This window comes from Martes martes (genome assembly GCF_963455335.1).
Source record: "Martes martes genome assembly, chromosome: 4".
Taxonomy (NCBI): domain Eukaryota; kingdom Metazoa; phylum Chordata; class Mammalia; order Carnivora; family Mustelidae; genus Martes; species Martes martes.
Genome location: NC_137891.1, coordinates 65,214,543 through 65,236,643, shown reverse-complemented (window position 1 = coordinate 65,236,643; position 22,101 = coordinate 65,214,543). Strand labels below are relative to the sequence as shown.

The window sequence follows — 22,101 nt, the reverse complement described above, 5'->3', positions numbered from 1 at the left end:
TCATTCATGATAAAGGCTGTCAATGAAATGGCTTTAGAGAGAACATATCTCAACATAATAAAGGCTATTATGAAAAACACACAACTAATATCATACTCAATGGTGAAAACTGAAAGCTTTTCCTCTAAGATCTGGAAGATGACAAGAATATGGACTCTCACCACTTTTATTGAACATAGTACTGGGCGCCCTAGCTACAGCAAATAGACAGGAAATAAAAAGGCATCCAAATTAGTAAGGAAAAGTAAAATTTTCTCCCTTTGCAGATGACATTATACTATATGTAGAAAACCCTAAAGACTACCAGAAAATGACTAGAACAGATATATAAATTCAGTAAGATGACAGGATTCAAAAACCAATATACAGAAATCCATTGCATTGCTACACACAAATAACAAAGTAGTGGAAAGCAAAATTAACAATCTCATTTATAATTGTGCCAAATATAATGAAATGTCTAGGAATAAACTTAACCATAGAGGTGAAATACCTGTATTGCAAAAACTATAAAACAATGGTGAAAGAAACTGAAGACAAAACAAACAAATAGAAAGATATCCCATGCTCATGAATTGGGAGAACAGATATTGTTAAAATGTCCATACTATCCAAAGCAATCTACAGATTTAATGCAATCCCTACCAAAACACCAACAGCATTTTTAACAGGAACAATCCTAAAATTTGTATGGAATCATAAAAGAACCTGAATAGCCCAAGAAATCTTGAAAAAGAAGAAAACTAAAAGTATCACAATCTGAGATTTCAAGATATTCTACAAGCTATAGTAATCAAACCACAATGGTACTGGCATAAAAACAGACAGATTGATCAATGAAACAGAATAAAGAGTCCAGGAATAAACCTACAATTATATGGTCAATTACTCTATGACAAAGGATGGAAGAATATGCAATGGGTAAAAAGACAGTCTCTTCAAATGGCGTTAGGAAAACTGGACAACTACATGCAAAGAATAAAACTGGACCACTTACTTATACCATACCCAAAAAATAAACTCAAAATGGATTAGAGACATAAATATGAGACTTGAAACCATAAAAATCCTAAAAGAGATCAGAAGCAATAATATCATGGACACTGGCTATAGCAATGTTTCTCTGGATATGTCTCCTGCACCAAAGAACACAAAAGCAAAAATAAGGTATTGGGACTACATCAAAATAAAAAGCTTCTGCAAAGCAAAGGAAACAATCAACAAAACAAAAAGACAAATTCCTGAATGGGAGAAGGTATTTGCAAATGACATATCTGGTAAGAGGCTAGTATCCAAAATATATAAAGAACTTATAAAGCTTAACACACAAAAAAGAAATAATTCAACTAAAATAGAAGATTTTCTTTTTCAAAATTCCTCTGGCTATTCAAGGTCTTTCCTGGCTCCATACAAATTTTAGGATTATTTGTTCCAGCTCTGTGAAAAATTTTGAAGGTATTTGGAAAGGGATTGCATTGAATGTGTAGATTGCTCTGGGTAGCATGGACATTTTAACAATATTTATTCTTCCGATACATGAGCATGGACCATTTTTCCATTTCTTTGAGTTTTCCTCAATTTCTTTCATAAGCATTCGGTAGTTTTTGGAGTACAGATCCTTTACCTCTTTGATTAGGTTTATTTCTAGGTATCTTATGGTTTTGGTGCAATTATAAATGAGATCGATTCCTTAATTTCTCTTCTGCCTCATTGTTAGTGTATAGAAATGCAACGGATTTTCCTGCATTGATATATCCTGCTATGTTGCTGAATTGATGTATGAGTTCTAGCAATTTTGGGGTGGAGTCTTTTGGGTTTTCCACATAAAGTATCATGTCATCTGTGAAGAGAGAGCTGAACATAAGAAACAGGGCAGAGGACTTTAGGGGAAGGGAGTGAAAACAGAAGGGGAAGTCATTAGAGAGGGAGAAAAACTATGAGAGGCTCTTAACTACAGAAAACAAACTGAGGGTTGCTAGAGGGGAGATGGGTAGGAGGAGGGGGTAATTGGGTAATGGGCATTGAGGAGGACACATGATGCGACAAACACTGGGTGTTAAACAAAAACAAAACTAATAAACTGTTGAACACCACATCTGAAACTAATGAGGTACTCTAAGTTGGCTTATTGAATTTAAATTAAAAAAATAAAATAAAATGGGCAGAAGGCAGGAACAGATTTTTCTCCAAAGAAGAACTACAGGGGTGCCTGGGTGGCTCAGTGGGTTAAAGCCTCTGCCTTCGGTTCGGGTCATGATCCCAGGGTCCTCGGATCGAGCCCCACATCGGGCTCTCTGCTTGTGGGGAGCCTGCTTCCTTCTCTCTCTCTGCCTGCCTCTCTGCCCACTTGTGATCTCTGTCAAATAAATAAATAAAATCTTTTAAAAAAATTAAAAAAAAAAGAAGAACTACAGATGGCCAACAGACACATGAAAAGATGTTAAACATCACTCATCAGCAGAGAAATGCAAATCAAAACCACAATGAAGTATCACCTCACACCTGTCAGAATGGCTAATTGAAAAACACAAGAAACAATAAGTGTTAGCAAGGATGTGGAGAAAAAGAAACCCCTGAGCACTATTGGTGGGAATGCAAACTGGTGGAGCCACTGTGGAAAACAGTATGGAGGTTCCTCAAAAAATTAAAAATAGAATTACCATATGATTCAGTAATTCAATTACTGGATATTCACCCGAAGATTATGAAAACACTAATTCGAAAAGATATATGCATCTCTTTGTTCATTGTACCTTATTTACATTAGCTAAAATATGGAAGAAACCCAAACATCCATTGAAAGATGAATGGATAAAGAATACATGGTGTATGTGTGTGTGTGTGTGTGTGTGTGTGTGTGTATGCAAACACACACAATGGAATATTACTTGGCCATAAAAAGAATGAAGTCTTGCCATTTGCAGCAATATGGATGGATCTAGAGGGTATAATGCTAAGTGAAATAAGTCAGAGAAAGACAAATACCCATGATTTCACTCATATGTGGAATTTAAGAAATAAAACAAATGAGCAAAAAAGAAAAAAGACAAAAACAAACAAACAACAAAAAACCCCACCCCCCAAAACCCCAGACTCTTAAATATAGAGAACTGGTGATTACCAGAGAGGTGGTAAGTGGGGAGATGGGTGAAATAGGTGAAGAGGATTACCAGTACAGTTGTCATGATGAGCACTGAGTAATGTATAGAATTGCTGAATCACTATATTGTACATGTGAAACTAATATAACACTACATGCTACTTACAGTGGAGTTAAAAATAAAATTTAAAAAATATATCTAAGAATAAACTTACTCAAGTAAGTGAAAGACCTGTACTCTGAAAACTATAGGACACTGATTTAAAAAATAATTGAACATGACAAATAAATGGAAAGATACATCATGCTTATGGATTGGAAGAGTACTGTTAAAATGTCCATACCGCCCAAAGCCACCTGTAGATTCAATGTATTACCTATCAAAATTCCCATGGCATTTTTCACAGAAGTAGAACAAAAAATCCTAATGTATGGATGGAACTGCCTAAGTCCTTGAATAGCCAAAGCAATGTTGTGAAAAAAGAACAAAACTGAAGGAATCATAATCCCAGATTTCAAACTATGCAACAAATCTACAGTAATCAAAACAATATGGTACTGGCACAAAAATAGGCACAAGATCAGTGGAAGAAGAGAGCCCAGAAATAAACCCATGCTTACATGGTCAATTAATCTACGACAAAGAAAGCAACAATATACAATGGGCAAAAGGGTCTCTTCAATAAATGGTGTTGGGAAAACGGGACCACTTTCTTACACCATACATAAAAATAAACTCAAAATGGATTAAAGATGTACATGTGAGACCTGAAACCATAAAACTCCTAAAAGAAAACAAGGGCAGTAATCTTGGATGTTGAGCTCAGCAACTTTTTTTAGATATGTCTCCTAAGCAAGGTAAACATAATCAGAACTACTGGGACTACACAACAATAAAACGCTTTTGTATAGTGAAGGAAACTATCGACAAAATGAAAAGACAACTTCCTGAATTGGCAAAGATATTTGCAAATGATGTATCTGATAAGGGGTTAATATCCAAAGTATATAAAGAACTTATATACCACCACCAAGATAACAAATCATCCAATTAAAAGTGGATGGAGGACCTGAATAGACATTTTTCCAAAGAAGACAAACAGATGGTCAACAGATACACGATAAGATGCTCAACATCACTAAACATTTGAGAAGTGCAAATCAGAACCACAATGAGATATTACCTCACATCAGTTGGTTGGCTAGTATTAAAAGACAATAAATAATAAGTGTTGGTGAGGTTGTGGAGAAAAAGGAACCCTCATGTACTGTTGGTGGAAATGTAAACTGAGGCAACCACTGTGGAAGCAGAGTGGAGGTTCCTCAAAAATTAAAAACAGAAATACCAAATGAGCCAGTAATTCCACCACAGGTGTTTACCTGAGGAAAATGAAGACACTGATTTGAAAAGATATATGAACCTCTGTTTTTCAATAGCCAAGGTATGGAAACAACTTAAGTGTCCATAGAGAGATTATGGATATAGAAGATATGGCATATAGTCAATGGAATATTACTCAGCCATGAAAAAGAAATGAGATCTTGCCATTTTTGACAACATGGATTGACCTAAAGGTATTATAGTAAGTGAAGTTAGTCAGACAAATACATATGATTTAACAGATACATGGAATATGAAAGAAAAAAACAGAAAAACAGAAATAAACCCTTAAATACAGAGACCTGGTGCTTGCCACAGTTGATGGTCATGGGAGGAATAGGCAAAATAGATGAAGAGGAGTGAAAAGTACATGCTTCCAGTAATGGAATGAATAAGTCTGGGTGACAGAAGGTAAAGCATAGGGAATGGTCAATGATATTGTAATAGGATTACAGCTACACTTGTACTAAATACAGCACAAGGGCTACACTTGTACTAAATACAGAACAAGGTATAGAGATGTTGAATTGCTATTGTACACATGAAATTAATGTAACATTGTCAGGTATGCTTCAGTAAAAAAAAATAGATGAAATACAACTGCATATATCAATATGGATGGATCTTACAAATAAAATATTGAGTGAGAAATGCAATCCACAGAGAAATACTTAATGTAGAATTTTTAATATATTTTAGAAATGTGACTGTAAAGTTAGATTTTAACAGTACATGTACATGTGTAAAGCAAGGGACTAAAAACTAAGGTTCCTTCTGTAACCTCAGAAGGAAGGGGAGATGGAAAAGGGTGTTATCAGGGAGAGGTATATGCATGGGAGGATTCAAATGCATTGCCAATGCTTTATATTTTATACCAGGTGGTAGACAAAGGTTTTATAATTATTTTATTATTTTTTTTCAGTGTTTCAAAATTCATTGTTTTTGCACCACACCCAATGTTCCATGCACTACGTGCCCTCCATAATACCCACCACTGGGCTCACCCAACCTCCTACCCCCTTCCCCTCCCAAACCTTCAGTTTGTTTCTCAGAGTCCACAGTCTCTCATGGTTTGTCTCCCGCTCTGATTTCCTGCAACTCACTTCTCCTCTCCATCTCCCAATGTCCCCCATTTATTCCTTATGCTCCACAAGTAAGTGAAACCGTATGATAATTGAGTCTTTATTATAACAAATATAATTATTTGTTAAGCCATCTTTCTCTGTTTCTCTATCAATCTTATTCTCTTTTACATATGATATTTCATCAAAGAGAGATTAACCTGGGGTACTGTTATGAAATGTAGATTTTTGGGCCCTGTCACCATAAATTTTGGCTCAGCAGGTCTGACGAGCATCCCAGGTGATTCTAAAGCAGACAAATCTATATACCACACTTACACTGGTTTAGAATAAGGAGGACTTTCTAAAGTGAGGGAACTAATACCTATCCAGAAAGAGCAATGAGTTGGTTTAATATTCTGAGTGAAAGTGACATAATTCACTCTTCTTATCAAGATGCAGATTGAGAGAAGGGGTGGTATTTTGAGAACAGCATGGCTGCTATTGTAAATCCATTCCAAAACAGCCACCTTGGTGTTGCAAGCAAATTTGTGGAGAAATAAATGGCAGGTAATGTGCGTGAGCTTGCACAACACCTGAGTTTGCACAGGCAGAGTTCTTATAATCTTGTTTTTGTTGCTAGATATGCTCAAATTCAGGTGTCTGTGCCAGAACTTGAAGAGAGATTATAGACTGTGAGGACATCTAGGTTTCAGGGGTGTTCTTGGCCCAAATCAACTAATAGTGAACAAGGGGACAGAATCTTGTCATATCACACATGTCAGGGGTAATACTGTGTGGTAGTGATGGCAACAATAGCTCAAAAGAACGGGGCTTCTTATACATCTACGTTCAATTTGGAGCACTCAACTCTTAGGGGTATACAAAGACTTTCCAAGGGGAATAAATCAGTTGGTATTTTAAAGAGAATGAACTTCTAACTCTTTAGTATTCATATGTATGCTTTCCTAAAACAGATCTGCTTGAGAATGCACCTACTGTGTTGCCATTCTATTTCTCCCTTCATACCCTACCATCTTTCACAGTCACACTTCTCTGCTTTTCAGAATAAACACTAAACTTTAGTTCATTCTATATGTTACTATAGTACATTGCTGTTAAGGTTGAGAAATTCTAAGGCTATCAGATAAAACAATTAAACAAGACACCACAAGCCCATGGTAAGATGCCATGCCTTCCCTTGTCATGTCCTATTATCTATTACATCATTACGGTAAGTAGAACATTAAAAATAGATGGCAAAGTCTATATTCAGATACATCATAGAGGGAGGAGAAGGGGTAATGACAATTTACATCTAGCAACCTCACTTCCTCTATCAACTGTTAACAACCAAATGCATTGCTCCTAAAGATGAATGCCCAAGCAGTAAACAAAGAGAGCTCTGGTAAAACACACAAAGGCAAGTGAAGGAAAATGAAGGCACATACTTCATCCAGGCAACATACTTTTGGTTGAGCTTTTGTCTTACCTACTCATATATCCTAGAATTCACTTTAACAAGGAAATGGGTTGTGAAGGGGCAGTGTATACACACAGAAGTATGAACCAAAGATAAAGGCCAACTTTTCTGATAGAAACTAAATCTGCAAAGTATAGGGATAGAGGGAACATTCCTGAACTTCATCAAATCTATCTATGAAAAACCCACAGCAAATATCATCCTCAATGGGAAAAAGCTTACAGCCTTCCCATTGAGATCAGGAACACGACAAGGATGCCCACTCTCACCACTCTTGTTCAACATAGTATTAGAAGTCCTAGCAACAGCAATCAGACAACAAAGAGAAATAAAAGGTATCCAGATTGGCAAGGAAGAAGTCAAACTCTCTCTCTTCGCAGATGACATGATTCTTTATATGGAAAACCCGAAAGACTCCACCTCCAAACTACTAGAACTCATACAGCAATTCAGTAATGTAGCAGGATACAAAGTCAATGTCCAGAAATCAGTGGCTTTCTTATACACTAACAATGAAAATACAGAAAGACAAATTAGAGAATCGATTCCATTTACTATAGCACCAAAAACCATAAGATACCTCGGAATAAACCTAACTAAAGAGGTTAAAGATCTGTATTCGAGGAACTACAGAACACTCCTAAAAGAAATTGAAGAAGACACAAAAAGATGGAAGACCATTCCATGCTCTTGGATGGGAAGAATAAACATCGTTAAAATGTCTATACTGCCCAGAGCAATCTATACTTTTAATGCCATTCCAATCAAAATTCCACCAGTATTTTTCAAAGAGCTGGAGCAAATAATACTAAAATTCGTATGGAATCAGAAGAGACCCCGAATTGCTAAGGAAATGTTGAAAAACAAAAATAAAACTGGTGGCATCACGTTACCTGATTTCAAGCTTTACTACAAAGCTGTGATCACCAAGACAGCATGGTACTGGCATAAAAACAGACACATGGACCAGTGGAACAGAGTAGAGAGCCCAGATATGGACCCTCAACTCTATGGTCAAATAATCTTTGACAAAACAGGAAAAAATATCCAGTGGAAAAAAGACAGTCTCTTCAATAAATGGTGCTGGGAAAACTGGACAGCTATATGTAGAAGAATGAAACTTGACCATTCTCTTACACCGTACACAAAGATAAACTCGAAATGGATAAAAGACCTCAACGTGAGACAGGAATCCATCAGAATCCTCGAGGAGAACATAGGGAGTAACCTCTTTGATATCAGCCACAGCAACTTCTTTCAAGATATGTCTCCAAAGGCGAAGGAAACAAAGGCAAAGATGAACTTCTGGGACTTCATCAAGATAAAAAGCTTCTGCACAGCAAAAGAAACAGTCATCAAAACAAAGAGGCAACCCACGGAATGGGAGAAGATATTTGCAAATGACAGTACAGATAAAAGGTTGATATCCAGGATCTATAAAGAACTCCTCAAACTCAACACACACAAAACAGATAATCATATTAAAAAATGGGCAGAAGATATGAACAGACACTTCTCCAATGAAGACATACAAATGGCTACCAGACACATGAAAAAATGTTCATCATCACTAGCCATCAGGGAGATTCAAATCAAAACCACATTGAGATACCACCTTCCACCAGTTAGAATGGCCAAAATTAGCAAGACAGGAAACAACGTGTGTTGGAGAGGATGTGGAGAAAGGGGAACCCTCTTACACTGTTGGTGGGAATGCAAACTGGTGCAGCCACTTTGGAGAACAGTGTGGAGATTCCTCAGGAAATTAAAAATAGATCTTCCCTATGACCCTGCAATTGCACTGCTGGGTATTTACCCCAAAGATACAGATGTAGTGAAAAGAAGGGCCATCTGTACCCCAATGTTTATAGCAGCAATGGCCACGGTCGCCAAACTGTGGAAAGAACCAAGATGCCCTTCAACGGATGAATGGATAAGGAAGATGTGGTCCATATACACTACGGAGTATTATGCCTCCATCAGAAAGGACGAATACCCAACTTTTGTAGCAACATGGACAGGACTGGAAGAGATTATGCTGAGTGAAATAAGTCAAACAGAGAAAATCAAGTATCATATGGTTTCACTTATTGGTGGAGCATAACAAATAATATAGAGGACAAGGGCAGATGGAGAGGAGAAGAGAGTTGAGGGAAATTGGAAGGGGAGGTGAACCATGAGAGACTATGGACTCTGAAAAACAACCTGAGGGTTTTGAAGGGGCGGGGGGTGGGAGGGTGGGGGAACCAGGTGGTGGGTATTGGGGAGGGCACAGATTGCATGGAGCACTGGGTGTGGTGAAAAAACAATGAATACTGTTACGCTGAAAATAAATAAAAAATTGGAAAAAAAATAAATAAATAAAAAAAAAACTAAATCTGATTTAGCTGAGTGGTTTGACAATGAAGTTTGCCTTTATCAATTAGGTGATATAGCACATTGTTTTGTAAATGAGTTCTATCTGCAGCTTCAAGGTGTAGAGAAAATTATTGAAATACATAACACCTTTTTGCCAAATACTGTTGTGTTGTATTGACATAGATGTAATGAAGTTAACGTTTCAATTTTTCCAAGTTTTTGAGGATATCAGGTTAAATAAAAATGGGTCAGGGTACTATTGTCCAGGATTATTTTGGGGGGGCATGAGTCAAGAATTTGGGGGAGGGCTTTCTTAGGTGTCTGGGCTGGTTTTCCATTCACTGAGAAGATGGTAATGCCTGACAGAGCAAGACTGTGTGGAGGTGTCGTGTAGTTATCAGGAGAAAACCAGGAGAGGGCAAAAACATGTTCTTGCTGAAGGTGAGAGAGGAACTCAGAGCTTCTATTTAAAACTATTAGTATTTGATCTATTGGGTGAAGCAAAATATTTGCTCATTCAACTTCCATTTTTCTAGGTGCTAGAGAGACAGTAGTGAATATGGTGAGAATTTTTCTGTTATCATCTAGTTTACATTATAGTGGGGAAGGGGACTAAAAAAGTGAATAAATTAATACCATTTCAGATAGTGAAGAAAACTATAAATAAGAGATAATTTGCGAGTAACTAGAGGGAGAGTGCTATTCCAGATTGTGTGGTCAAAGAAGGGCCTCTGATTCAACTTTTGGATTAAAGTGTGCATAATGAGCCAGCAGGGGATAATTCAGTGGAAGAATGCTCTACACACAGAAATCACAAGTGCAAAGGCCTGGAGTTGGAACATGCTTGGTCTGTTTGAGGACAGGAAGACAGTCAGTGCTTCTGCAGCAGCTGAAAGAACAAAGGGGCAAGTGGAAGGGGGCCAAGTTGGGGAGGGAGGCAAAGACAGATGGTGAGGTGAAGCCTTTTAGGCACCCTAGGGAGTGTGGCTTTTATACTCAGTACAATGAAAGATCTTAAAGCATTTTAATCGAGAGAATGAGATCTGATAATTATTTTTAAATGCTCACTCTGGCTGCTTTGTAGAGAATGGACCATGGGAGAAAGAAGAGAAAAGTAACCAGTAGGTTGATTGCCATGGTATAGGACAGAAGTGGCTAAAGAAGTGGGAGAGAGGCTAGAATGAGGATATATTTCAAGTAGAGCCCATAAGATCCATTCCTGAATTTACACAATTGATAGAGAATTAGGAGGACAGATGACTGCTGCATTTTAACTGTTAACTGAGATTGAGAAGACTAGATGCAGATTTCACAGGAGATTTCAAGCTCCTCTTTCTTTCTGGACATGTTATGTTTGAAACGCTAGTGGACATCAGTATGATAATGTTAAGCAGACAGCTCAACACACAAACTTGGGGCTTATCAGAAAAGTTAGGACCAAAGATATAAACCGAGGGGTCATCAACATATGGTTAGTACTTAACACCATGATATTCATTTGACTTGTATATCCTATGTACTGCATAAACTGTAGAGAACAGATGAAAATAAATGGAATTCGGATCTTCAAGAAGTTGCTTGCCAGAGTTTCCCTTTTCTTAGTTATTCCTTCATTCTGTTTGTAAAATTAGGATTGCAGTTTTCAATATAAATCATATGAGGCATTGGAGAGTTAGAGAATGGGATTGATGCCACGTCATTAGAAACACCTCATACATAGAATGTTTTGGCTTTACAGTGTCTCTCTCCATTTAGTTCCAAATTTGAGTCTTGATCAAGTGGAACCTAAGTCACATCTGGAACACTCACTGTAAAGAATCTAGGGATTTTGTAGCATTTGCTGGCCAGAAAGTTACCTTAGAAGGAGTTTGGAATGGATGGTTAATGAGCCAATCCAGTAGATGCCCCACTGGTAAGAAAAATGTGGGTACTGGATTTTAACGAGACTTTAATTCTGTAAAACATTTGAAGAATATTTATTAGAATTTTTCTGTGCAGAATTTTTTTCTTCTGGTATGTTAAAGGGAAGAAACAGCTATAGAACCCTATGGAAAACTCCTTGGAAGCTGCGATCCAGTTTTCTAAATCAGTCTCTTAATTGTTAACCAAAAATAAGAGTTGGTGCATTGACAGTAAAAACAGAACTGGGAGGGACACCTGGGTGACTCAGTGGGTTAAGCCTCTACCTTTGCTCAGGTCATGGTCTCACCGTCCTGGGATCAAGCCCTGCATCCGGCTCTCTGCTCAGCAGGGAGCCTGCTTCCCCCTCTCTCTCTGCCTGCCTCTCTGCCTACTTGTGATCTCTCTGTCAAATAAATAAATAAAAACTTAAAAAAACAAAACAAAACAAAACAGAACTGGGGGATATAATCAATGAATCTGACAAACAAACATTCTTGCCAAATGTGTTGCTCAGTTTAGAGGTTTTCTTTTTTGATTTTAATTTACTTGGGGAGAAAAATTTTTTAATTGGTAAGCATACTTACAGTGGTATGTGAATGGTCTTTACACCTTCACACATTACTGTGTTTTACACCATATAAGGGATATACAATTAACAGAATGCAAAATTGCAAGTGCAAGCTCCCATGTTCATTGCAGTATTAGTCACAATAGCCAAGACATGGAAACAATTTCATTGTCCATCAACAGATGAATTAAAAAAAGTGATACACACACACACAGTAATATTATTCAGCCAAAAAAGGGAAATCCTGCCACATTTGACAATATGAATGGAACTTGAGCACAGCATTGTAAGTGAAATATGTCAGAAAAAGACAAATATGGTGTGATATTACTTGTCACTGGAATCTAAAAAAGCCAAGCTCAAGAAACAGTAGAATGATGGTTGCCAGACGTTCAGTGGTGGGAACAATGGGGAAATGTTGGTCAAGGGATATAAACTTCTAATTGTAAGATGAATAAATTCTGATGATCTAATGTGCAGCATGATAACTATGGTTAACAATACTCTTTTATATTTGAAAATTTCTATGAAGGTAGAGTTTTAATGTTCTCACCACAACAAGATAGTAATTATTGATGTGAAGGTGTTACCTAACCTTATTGTGGTAAATATTTCACATTATGTAAGGGTAGCAAATCATCAAATTGTACACCTTAAACTTAGACAATGTTATATGTCAATTTTATTTCAATAAAGCTAGAAGAAGGGTTCAAGATGGTAATGTAGAAAGACTGAACTCATCTCCTCCCATGGACACCAAATCTACACCCGCATATAGAGCAATTCCTCCTGAAGAACAATGGAGGGCTGGTTAAACAGCTTCTACATGACAAAAGATAGAGGGATTACATTCAAAATATTGAGAGAGACAGAGACACAGTCAATCGGAACCCCACAAACAACCTATGAACTATAGTGCGGAGCGATACCACTGAAGTACCTATGTACAGATATACTTACCCTGGGGTACACCAGAAAACCCCAGAAGTTTAAAGGGCAACATGACAATACTTGAAAGAAACCCATTTCCTAGCCCGAGCACATCTGCCAAATGGTGGGAAAACTAATGAAACTCTTTTTCAGGCTGGAGGTGCTACAGAGTGCCAGTGTTTTTGTCCCACTTCCATCCTGATAGCATAGAAGGGAACAAAGCTTGAATGTTCTAGCCAGCCTGTTGCCTAAGAAAGCCCTGGGCCCCAGTTCCCCAGAGCGGCCCCTCCCAACTCTGTACACCACAGCTCCTGGCATTCTACCAAGGCTGACATGGTGTGGTGTACACAGGACTCTCCCAGCTTGCACCTGCTATATCTCTACTCATGTTGTTAGGGCAGTCCCAGAACAGTGTACTTGGGACCCCCATCTCCTGCACCCACTCCAGCTTCATCCACCTTGCCAGGGTAGCCCCCAATGCAGAATGCCCTAGTACCCCAGCCTATGTCTGTTTTAGGTAGCCAGCAAAAGCCCTGGGCACACAGTCTACACAAGGATTTTCCTATAAAAGATCACTCCTTCAAGACTGGGAGAGGTAGGTATTTTGCCTAACTCTTAGGCAAACACAAAAAATCAAACAAAATGAGGAGGCAGAGGAATATGTTCCACATGAAATAAGAGAAACCTTCACAAAAAACCCTAAATGAAACAGATAAGCAATCTATTTGATAAAGAGTACAAAGTCATGGTCACAAAGATGCTCATAGACTGGAAAGAGTAGATGAACTCAGAACTTCAAGAAAGAAAATATTAAAAAAGAACCAATTAAAGTTGAAGAATGCTATAACCGAAATGAAGTACTCTAGAGAGTCAATAGCAGACTAGAGGATGTTGACAAATGGATCAGTGATCTGGAAGACAGGGTAATGGAAAGTAATAAACCTGAACAGTAAAAACAAAAAACCTTAAAATATTTGTTAAGGGACCTCTAGAACACAAGCATACTAACATTCGCATTATAGGGATCCAGAAAAAGAAGAGAGACACAAAATGGCAGAAAACTTATTGGAAGAAATAATAGCTGAAAACTTCCCTAACTTGTAAAAGGAAACAGAAATCCAGATGGAGGAAACAGAGAGTCAGGAACAAGTTGAACCCAAACAGGCCCAGACCAGATACATAATAATTAAAATGTCAAAAATTAAAGATTAAAAAAAAGTTCTCTTACAGCAATGGCCTAAGAGTTATGCTGTTAGAATCAAAAACCTCTCCACCTCCTTTCCACCATCTGCTCAGCAGCTGCAAAACAGCAACTATGCATGAAAGCATCTCCATCCATTGTGGCCAGGCTGGTGTCCAGAATGGAAATGCTTGTTGGGAGCTCGATTGCCTGGAACATGGCATCCAGCTCAATGGTCAGATGCTAAGTGACAAGACCAGTGGGGGAGGAGAGGATTCCTTCAACACCACCACCAGTGAGATGGATGCTGGCAAGCAGGTGCCCAGGGTAGTGTTTGTTTTCTTTTCCAATAGAAAAAGTATTTGACAAAGTACAACCATTCATGAAAAAATCATGTATGATAAGACCTGTCAATGAAGTGGGTTTAGAGAGAATATACCTCAATATAATAAGGTCCATATATAACAAACCAACATTTAACATCATACTCATTGGTGAAAGCTGAAATCTTTTCCTCTAATACCAGGAGTAAGACAAGGATGTCCACTTTCACCATTTTTAGCCAACATAGGACTGAATGTCCTAGATGTAGCAATCAGACCAAAAAAACAAACAAACAAGAAAACCCCAAGAAGTTAAAGGCATCCGAAGGTAAGGAAGAGGTAAAACTGTCACTATTCACAGATAATTATATAGAAAACCCTAAAAAAAAGTCCATCAAAACATTAGAATAAATTTAGCATCATTTCAGAATAAAAAATTAATATACAGAAATGTGTGTGTTTGTATAAACAAAGTAGCAGAAAATGAAATCAAGAGAATAATACTATTTGCAATTGCATCGAAAAGAACAGAGTAACTAGGAATAAATTTAACCAAGAGGTGAAAGACTTATACTCTAAAAATAAGATATTGATGAAAGAAGTGAAGACAACATCAATAAATGGAAAGATATACTGTGCTCATAGATTAGAAGGTTCAAATGCTTATACTACCTAAAGCAATGTACAGATTCAATGCAGTCCCTATGAAAATACCAACAGCATTTTTCACAGAACTAGAACAGAATCTCAGAATTTTTATGCAACCAGAAACAATCACAAATTGCCAAAATGATCCTAGGAACAAAGTTGAAGGTATCATAATCTCAGCTTTTTTTTATTATGTTCAGTAAGCAACCATATAGTACATCATTAGTTTTTGATGTAGTGTTCCATGATTCTTCAGTTAGGTATAACACCCAGTGCTCATCACTACACATGCCCACCTTAATACCCATCACTCTGTTACCCCTTCCCCCACTGCTTCCCCCTCTCCTCTGAAACTTTCAGTGTGTTTCCTGGGATGCATGGTCTCTCATGGTTCATCTCCCTCTCTGATTTCTCCCTCTCAGCTTTCAAACTATACTATAAAGCTATGGTATTGAAACTGCATGACATGGGCACAAAGATAGACACATAGATCAATGGACCAGAATAGAGAGCTCAGAAATAAACCCTTGCTCACATGGTCATTAATCTACAACAAGGAAGACAAGAATATACAATAGGGGAAAGACATTTTCTTCAAGAAATTCTGTTGTGAAAACTGGACAGCTACATCTAAAAGAATGAAACTGGACGACTTTCTTTTACCCAACACAAAAATAAACTCAAAATCAGTCAAAGACCTAAAGGTAAGACCTGGAACCTTAAAACTACCAATAGTAAATGTAGGCAGTAATCTCTTGGACATTTGCTTTAGGAATATTTTTCTTGGTCTCTTCAAAGGAAACAAAAGAAAAAATAAATTATTAGGACTACAGCAAAATAAAAAGCCTTTGTACAGTGAAGGAAACAAAAAGGTACCCTACTGAAGGGGAGAAGATATTTGCAAATCATGTACCTAATTAGGAATTAATATCCAACATATATATATGTGTGTGTGTGTGTGTGTGTGTGTATTCTTCTATAATTCAGCAATAAAAAATGATCTAATTAGAAAGCGCACAGAGGACCTGAATAGGCCTTTTTCCAAAGAAGGAATAAATTGGCCAAGAGATACATAAAAAGATGCTCAACATCACTAATCATCAGGGAAATGCAAAACAAAACCATAATGAGATATCAGCTCATATCTATCAGAATGGTAGTATCAAAAAGATAAGAAATAACAAGTATTAGCAAGGATGTGAAGAAAAGGAGACCCTCATGTATTATTGGTGGGAATGTAAATTGGTGCAGCCACTGTGCAAAACCATGAAGAAAATGAAAACACTAATTTGAAAAGATTATTGCCCCTCTATGTGTATTGCAGCATTATTAACAATAGCCAAGATACAGAAACAACCTAAGTATTTACTGATAGATAAAGAAGATGTGGTACACAAACAATGGATTATCTGTAAGAATAAAATCTTGCCATTAGTGACAATATGGATGGATCTGGAGGGTATATTATGCTAAATTAAATTAGTCGGAAGGAGGCACACCATGTGATTTCACTTTTATGTGGAATCTAAATGACAAAACAGATGAACAAAAATGAAATATACTCAAATACAGATAAGAAAGTCATGGTTGCCAGAGGTCAGTGGGTAGTGGGATGGGTAAAATAGGTGAAGGAGATTAAGAAGTACAAACTTTCTGTTATAAAATACATAAATCACGAAAGTGAAAATACAGTGTAGAGAATACAGTCAGTTATAACATTAATTTTGTATGGTGACAAATGGTAACTATACTTACTGAGAGGAGTATTTTGTGACGTATATAACTGGCAAATCACTATGTTATATACCTGAAACTATTTTATGTCAGTTTTACTTCAACAAAAAAAGGCTGAAAATTTTTTTCAGGCAGAGTAAGATAGGTGTATAAAACTAATAGCTATAAATTCCTGTATTTCCTCTCCCTGAAAATTTTTTGGGATGTCAACAAGGATATCTAGACCTTATTAAAAATAGTATTGAAGACCTCTGAATGCCATTTGAATATCTGGTATTGTGAAGAATAATTAGTATATAGTAATTGCCTAAATTGATTAATCTGTGACTGTAAAGTTTGATTTATTTACTTAAATCCTAACAATAAATTTAAACCTTACCCAATAGATTAGATCTGAGTTTATTATTACCAACCTTTTTTTAAAAAAATATTTTATTTATTTATTTGAGAGAGAAAGAGAACACAAGCAAAGAGTGGGGGAGTGGACAAGCCGATTCCCCACTGAGCAGGGAGATGCCATGGCGCTCCATCCCAGGACTCTGGGATCATGACTTGAGCCAAAGGCAGATGCTTAACCACCCAGGCACCCTATTACCAAGCTTTTTAAAAGTGCTTTACATATATTCTTACTTGATCGTCTTGAGTTTTTAGTAACTGGCTAAATTTAAGGTAGAATATTTGATTATTTCTATCTTTTAAGGATTGAAGAAATGGTAGACCAAGGCAATGATTATTGGTATATTCACAGAGCATTGAGAATTAGAGTTAAATCTTATCAATCATTATTTGGTATGTTAGGAAGAGTACTTTGTCAGTAGTTTGTCCAAAATTGTTTATTAGGTCTATAAGTAATGGTTGGCATGAGAATTGAATAGATATAATCACCTACAACTTGTTCCTTGAATCTGAAAATTTCTAGAAAACAGGAACCACATTGAAGCTTAAGCTCACTCAATCTGACAAAAATCTTGAATGACAATGGTAGTGAACACTGTAAAAACTCAAGGGAATGGCGAAGCAAAGTGGCAAAACTGCAAACCACCCATTGAGAAAGAAGAGCACCAGCTGAAGTGAAATAAGGACACTAACTAGAGAGTGAGGCAGCCAGGTTTTGTCATTTCCCACGTGACTGAAGAACCAACACAGTCCAGAAGCCCTGGATCTGCCTTTTAAAATTTCCTCTACTAAATGTATATGGCAACTCCCTGTATGAGTCTGGTCAGTTTAAGCCTGTGAATTGCTTTCCTGGAGGAATGAGAGTTTTCTTTTCTTTCTTTTCTTTTTTTAAAAGATTTTATTTATTTATTTGACAGGCAGAGATCACAAGTAGGCAGAGAGGCAGGGAGAGAGAGAGGAGGAAGCAGACTCCCTAGCAAGCAGAGAGCCCGATGCGGGGCTCGATTCCAGGACCCTGGGATCATGACCTGAGCTGAAGGCAGAGGCTTTAACCCACTGAGCCACCCAGGCGCCCTGAGAGGTTTCTTTTTTAGTGGTAGGACTGTCTGTATCCATAAGTTTAACTAATTCTGGAACACTTCTGTCAGGGGTTAAGATATATTATTCTGTAATTACTACATTGGTTAGGAGGTTTTGGGTTCCAAATGAACAGAAAACCCACTTCAGATTGCACTGAGGCATCATGGGAAATTATTTGCTTGTAAATGAAAAGTCTAGCAATAGGTCAGCAAAATTTGGTCAGGGCACCACTTGATTCTCTGCAATTTTCACCACTCAACATTCATCTGTTCACCCTACCCAACTTCCATTAGGGTTACAGAATGGCTGCAGCAATGCTGGGTCTTACATTCATGTACCACATTGTACAAAAAAAAAAAAAAAAGTTGGGATTGGGGAGTAGTTTTCTTTTCCAGCTATCGAAAACAAAGTCCTTAACTTCACTAATGCTGGATCAAGCAAGATGCAAAGTCTACCCTTGAACCAATGACAGTGCTGGAAGAATGCTGTGTGCTGATTGGTTCCTGCTATTCAGCCTCAGTACTTTTTTTAAAATTTTTAAAATTTTATTTTAATATTTTAAATATTTTATTAGGTTATAATTATTTACAGATTATTTATTCTCTTTTAATCATTCCAAGGATATAATTCTATTTTAAATCTTATTTTTTAAAAATTTCTTTTCAGTGTAACAGTATTCATTGTTTTTGCACCACACCCAGTGCTCCATGCAATACATGCCCTCCTTAATACCCACCACTTGGCTCCCCCAACCTCCCACCCCCCGCCCCTTCAAAACCCTCAGGTTGTTTTTCAGAGTTCATAGTCTCTCATGGTTCACCTCCCCTTCCAATTTCCCTCAACTCCCTTCTCCTCTCCATCTCCCCTTGTCCTCCATGTTATTTGTTATGCTCCACAAATAAGCGAAACCATATGATACTTGACTCTCTCTGCTTGACTTATTTCACTCAGCATAATCTCTTCCAGTCCCGTCCATGTTGCTACAAAAGTTGGGTATTCGTCCTTTCTGATGGAGGCATAATACTCCATAGTGTATATGGACCACATCTTCATTATCCATTCATCCGTCGAAGGGCATCTTGGTTCTTTCCACAGTTTGGCGACCGTGGCCATTGCTGCTATAAACATTGGGGTACAGATGGCCCTTCTTTTCACTACATCTGTATCTTTGGGGTAAATACCCAGCAGTGCAATTGCAAGGTCATAGGGAAGCTCTATTTTTAATTTCTTGAGGAATATCCACACTGTTCTCCAAAGTGGCTGCACCAGCTTGCATTCCCACCAACAGTGTAAGAGGGTTCCCCTTTCTCCACAACCTCTCCAACACATGTTGTTTCCTGTCTTGCTAATTCCTGCAGCAGGGGAGGTGGTGTTGCTAACAGAGGCTCTCTCAACAATCCGTGGCTGCTGCACGATGAGGACAATCTCAATGTTCACACACAGAAACCACGACATGAACCCATGTGCACTTGCTCTCAATGCTCTTGTCCAGTTTTCTTTTCCAAATTGCACAGAGGTTTGCTGGAATGTCTGCCGGGGGTAATTTGGAAGGTTTTAATGTACAGGGCATTTAATGTACAAGGCAACCTGCAGGGATGGGAGTGGAGAAGAATCTTGTTGGGTTCCTATAAGTCAAAGCCTTCTGGAAGAATATTCTGAGGATGCAGAGTTTTGGCATTTAATAATAGCCCAGGATTGAGTTTAATTAAGAATAATCAGGAAGGGGAGGTTATTATTAGCAGTCTAAAATTAACTATGCAGAAGTGGAAGAGTCAAAGAATTGTCAGCTATGTTCAAAGGCAGAAACTAAAATCTATTTCTTTTCTTCCTATCCCCAAATGAATTTACATGAAGCTTAATGGCTTTGTAATTATATAAGGACTTTTACTCTTCAAGACCTTCTTCAGGCTGCATTTTTTAGTGTCTTCTTACTAAGTACTTAATTTTCCCCATTTGGTGAATAAAATCTAAGTGAATGTAGACTTTTTGATGTATGGGTGCCAGATGCTGGGAAGAAAAACAGATTTAGAATGTTACAAGATTTTAGAAGTCTGGAATACTGGGAGATTTCCAGAATATGAATGGCTTTATGTGTAGTGTGCAACATGGGATGTGAAAAGAAGCTAGGGCTCCTGAGGGCAAAGAGCAGAAACCTCAGTCCTCGTACTGAGTCCCCTCCTGCTCCACTCCATACATTTCTTCCTTTTGTTGTAAGAGCTGGATCAGAATTGAGGGCAACTGATGAAGAGCATTTTGTAGAGTATAGAGTAGATAGAGTGTATAGAGTGCCTGTCTATACAATCTCTGTGGCAAGGTCCCGTGAGGCTGGAAATAGTTCTGTGTGTATCATGAAATTATTCTGACCCATCTAAACAGGTCTCTACTTTTTCTACATGACCCCAGGCCTCAAAGGATAAGAACGATAGGTGGCCAGATCCATCTAAATTTTCTGGTTTTGCACTTTGGATTCTAGTCCTGGCTTTCTCTTACTAGCTGTGAGACTTAAGGCCAAAGATTCCACCTTTGTGATCTCTGTAAGTGATGAATAACGAAGCTCATTCATTACAACACCATCAATAGGATCAAATTAGGGAACACATGGGCATTATAACATGACACAATGGTAGAGAATTATTAATCTTTCAAACACCAAAAGTGGTCTGGAGTGTTGCAGCAGTACGTTCTTTCAATATGCCTGAAACTTCTTTTTAATAGTAATTCTAATTGCAGAACGATACAATTTGGCCATTCTAGAAAAACAGAGCACAAAGATGCTTCTACTCTATAAAATTAGATACTGGAAACTAATATATGCAAGTGTTTTGGCTGTTGCCATCCAGGTAGAACTACAATTCAATCTCTGATAACAGGGATTCTACTTTACCATTAGTGTGGTTTCTGTGATTTTACCTGCTCTAATGAGCTGAAGAAAGAGAATGCCCACTGTGAGATACATAACTATTAAGTGGCAGGAGAAATGGATTTTGATGGAAAGATGGAAGGATATATGTCCCTCTTGAGCTTGACTCTAAAACCCGTTTGCAGTTGGCCATGAAAAACATTCAAAGTCTTTACTCTAAATTGCTTTAAAATAACATTCTATTCTGTTAGAATTCTTCTGTTCTGCATTAATCAAGATCTATGAAGAAAAGAAAGTGAACCTCCTCTCAACCTGATCTTGCAGGAGATCACACAGACTGGCTTTGATGCCTGTTCAGAGGTTCCTGAAAGAGAAGAGGATGCACTCAGCTGAAAATGACAGGGAGATCCCCCATGTGACTCTGTAATGACATCATTAAAAAGGAGTGTTTAATCTCTGCAATCCCTGACTTTCAAGCAGCCACTATTGTGTGAATCAGAAGGTGAAAAGACTCAGCACTGAGGAGCTCATGGTAGTAAAGATGAAGTATCTGTAAAGGATTTAAAAAAAAAAAACCCAACTCATTACAAAGAATCTTTCCTTTAGTTTATCCTTGGCTCCGTTTTCCCTGAGGTTATTTCTTATCCATCCCTTTCTTGGATATAAAATACTTGCCACTCATTTTCTCACCAGGCTTATATAAGTTTCATTGTGTGCTGGATTCTTCCTAGTCTCGGTGGAAGCAGAGGAGCAAACTGGGCAGGCAACTGGAGGAGTTCTTATTACTACTATTTCTTCAGTTTTGCCTGCATTGGTCAGGCTATAAATGGAGTTGGGTGAGTAAAGGAGTCTGGAGGAGAGTGCTGCAGGGATGCCCTTTCCTGGCCCAAGCTGATCAGAGGCATAAAACCCATAACCCTAGACCCTGCTTGTTTGAAGTAGTTTCTGTTTGAGACATTTCTACTCCCAGGACCCCATTCATTTCCCTCCAAATAGCCCCACAAGGGCCACATAACAGGAAACATGGATTGGTATAGCAATTACTGGTTAGCCCCAAACACAGGTCATTTATGACTTATCAGTTATGTAGCACATAT

At 37.8% G+C, this 22,101-nt stretch overlaps 1 protein-coding gene across 1 annotated transcript in view; it reads right to left on the bottom strand.

Annotated features, from left to right (window-relative positions):
- The window catches only part of CPA6 (carboxypeptidase A6), a gene marked incomplete at its 3' end in the record, with an annotated part of 347,693 nt that overhangs the window by 208,681 nt on the left and 116,911 nt on the right, over positions 1–22,101 (bottom strand). The gene's annotated exons all lie outside the window — the stretch shown is intronic.